Raw genomic sequence first — 3,789 nt, 5'->3', positions numbered from 1 at the left:
AAACTTAAACTTAAACTTAAACTTAACTTAAACTTAAACTCAAACTCAAGCTTAAACTTAAACTTAAACTTAAACTGAAACTGAAACTTATACTTAAACTTAAGCTTAAACTTTAGTTATCTATAAACCTTACCTACAAACTAAACTAATATAGCGTTCCCACAGCAATCAAAAAAAGACCAACTTAATCCTTAACGTTATCTTGCCTTATCATATGCCAAGCAATTTGATTTCAACTTTAGCTAGATTAACTCTCTCTAAATAAACTTATACTTAACTACACTATGTAGTAAAATTTACGAACTATTTGATCCAAAAATGCACTCAATAAATCATTCGACCTCTCTCAAGTTATAACCAGAAAATTCAGAAAATCATCAATTCTACAAAGCCTTACTACAACCACCTAGGTTTCCTACAGATCCATTTCAACTATAAATCGCCTCAAGCGCATATGTATGGTACATATAGTAGTACATTCTCGTATGGACTTCTTTACTCGCAACGCTGCCAAGAAATACGGCGTATGATGTCTAGCGTACGCGCCCCAAAGCCGCTTGACCAACACCGAAGCAGGGTTAACCAAACAGCATCATAAAATTTAATAGGCTTGTTAAAATGACCCTACAATAAAAGGATCAATAATTTTGAACTTTAAGGCAACTAATTACATGTGGAAAGGATTATGGCTCACTGGACGGCAGGTTGCGCGCACTTGGAATGCGAATGTAAGTTTTTATGGATTTTTTATGCGAGCACTACGTCTATTATTAGGCTTGTAAACAGATGTTTTTCGAAGTTTATGCCTTTTCGCTTGTTCGCTCCTTTAAGAAATTGTCTCTTCAAATTGATTTATGAAGCGATTAGTGCAGATAGAGGCACGTGGAATTCCTAAGAGTATTTGAATCTCGAGTGGTTTGTTATTTGTTTGAGGCATTAGTAGAAATTGGAAAAGTAAAAAGTGAAGGATAAAAAACCCAAAATTTATTTAAAAGACTACTTTAAAAAAATTTAATTAAGGTAAAATTTTTTGATAATTTTTTGTGTAAAAGGTGTATGTCTTCACTTAAACGTGTCCGAATTTGCTTGTATTCTATGTCTGTAGTTTTCTGTAGCCAGAAATATTATGGCATCAATTGCATGCTGAAAACGAAACAAATATAAATTTGTATGTGTTTTTTTCATAATAATTAAAATTAATTTCGGATGTGCCCTTAGTAATTTTATTGGTTAGTTAGTATCTTTGCTAAGTTCTTTTCAAAAGTAAGGGATTTTTTTATTATAATATTAGTTAATTGTTATAATAATCGTTACTAACGTCGTACTTACGCCAAATAATATTTATTTTCAATTCAAAATATACAGTTTCTTTATACCTCAATCGTTTCAACAATTTGAGGTAGCGAGAAGCATTCTGGTTTATATCTTTTAACAAATGATTTCTGAAAATTTTTGCTGGCCGCTCGAAGGCAATATGAATTTTGTTAAACGCGGAATTTGTCAAAAAGCTCAAACAAATATATGTAAGAGTAGTAGGAGGCCACTTATATGTGTTTAGGTTTGTGTCCTTGCTTTATTACACCCAGATGTAGGCAACATTTTTGCAATTATTTTAATCTGAAAATTTATCGAATAATACGGTAAGAAATATGACTGAACTTCAATTGAAAGATTGATAAAAGGATATTGTGTGTACTTTATGGTCTCCTCTTCTACTACCTTCTGACTCATTGTGTGGGGTTCCCAGTCCACTATCTGGTCTGTTAATTAGGCAAGAACATGCTAGCATACATAGTAGAGTTCTTACGCAATTCCTTTTAGACGTTTCAGTAGACGTCTTATGTGACCCATATTACATTCAAACCACTTTTATTTGAGCAAGTTAGCGACTCAATTAACGGGTTTTTCAATAAGAGCGCTACACTAGATTTTTTTAATAAAACAAAAATGGTTTGGGATATCAAATTATTTATGTATTGTGAAATACGAAGTTCATTATTCGTCGCTAGCTTGATGGCTATAGCTATAGCTTGATGACCATAGGCTTCACATAGCTCTACAGGACATCGACGTCAAATCGCACGACGGAAGCGGCCAACTGACTTAGCCATTTTGTGAGAAAACATCTTCACCAGACTTGGTTTTCAATAAAGCCATTGTAACATTCGCTGCATGGCTTGCGGTGCTGTCCTTTGAAATTCAGGCCAAAAATGTTCCCCCTCGATTATCTAGCTTGGATCCATACGTGTAGATGCTAGTTTAAGTGTTAAAGCTCTCCTAGGCTGAACAGGACATCTTTTCAGGTGTTTGATGCGGCCGAAATTAAAAAGAGGTGAATTGAAAAGTTTACGCTCTACCTTAGCAAAAATAACTTTTTTGTTTAATATACCCTTCAAGGTTGATACACTATTTATAGCTAACATTTAACTTTCGATAGCATTTTTGTAGCACGATTTGTTCTATGCTTTCAAAAAGTCTTCGATTTCGGCGATCATCTCTTCATTCGAAGAAAATTTCTTCTCAGCGAGTATTCTTCTGAGCTACGTCACAACCTTCCTAGCTGACTGTGTAGTTTTTTCAGGCTTTGGTGCGACATCATCATATGAAGTCCACTCGGATGACTCGCCTTCAAGCCAGGTTTTTGCTCCAGCTCTATTTTAATTACTTTCAATTTTCAAGATATTTTTGATCCGAAGAGGGCCTTCGGATACCCAATTGTCATATTCCAACTAAAAGCCTCAGCTCGCCACCTATACTTCCATATTAAGCGGAAAAAATTATGAAAAACTACTGCAAAAAATTCTCCTTAATTGGAAATGCATAACTGTATGGCACATTTCTGCTGCTGTTCGCTTTTTCTTCGGCACACAAGCGTTTATATGACAGCTGTCATAAGCATATGACAAGCATTTTACCATTTAAATGCGCGCATACAGTCGCAACTAAAGCGAAAATGCAATATATAAGCACAAATTCGTATTAAACTACATATCTCGCCTGCATACATCTATGCKGCGACGATGAGCCACCACTCACTAGACCCCACAAACAATCTCAATTGGCAACCGCATGGCTTCGCAATCAAGCGAAACAACCAGCGCTTGCGAAAATAAATTGAAAACTACATAAATTTTCATTTAGTTCGACACGCAACGCTGGCATGAAGTAATAAACTATGCAGCGGTAAAACGTAGTGACGAGCGAGTGAGCGAAAATGGTGGCAAATATGCGACAAAAAATTCAAATAAAAAAGTTAAATATAAAAAAAATTGCCAATAAGGTGAGTGCGTTTTTGCCAATATCCACACACACTAACACACATCTATAAAGAAGCACRAACGAAACTCACTTGCGCATGACGCTTGTGTGCGTAGTTATTTTACGGTGMATAGTTATAGGCGACAACGCGCCGTTTATAAAACGATTTTGTAAACGAACGAGAATTTATTAATAAATAAATTTTCGCGCTACAGCAGCAAGGCAGGTCAGGTCAGGCCGGCAGCAGAGGCATTAATGTGAAAATAAWTCGGTGCTTAAATTTATTGCATAATTTTAGGCGCACATTGACGTTGCTGTTGATGATGATGGATTTTAAGCTGCCCTTTTTTCCGCGTTTATAAATTTGCATAAACTATGCATAATGATAAAAAAGGTTTGCAAAAGCTGGAGCGAAATTTTACACAATTTCACACCAGCTATAATCATTTTTCCATAAATTGTTTAAGGTTAATCTAATAGAGGCGCCTAAAAGTGGACTTTATGCGCTTAAATATAAGGTTATTAAATTGC

This window comes from Bactrocera latifrons, unplaced genomic scaffold (assembly GCF_001853355.1).
Source record: "Bactrocera latifrons isolate USDA-ARS-PBARC rearing strain unplaced genomic scaffold, ASM185335v1 scaffold_43, whole genome shotgun sequence".
Taxonomy (NCBI): Eukaryota; Metazoa; Arthropoda; class Insecta; order Diptera; family Tephritidae; genus Bactrocera; species Bactrocera latifrons.
This window is presented reverse-complemented; position numbering follows the sequence as displayed.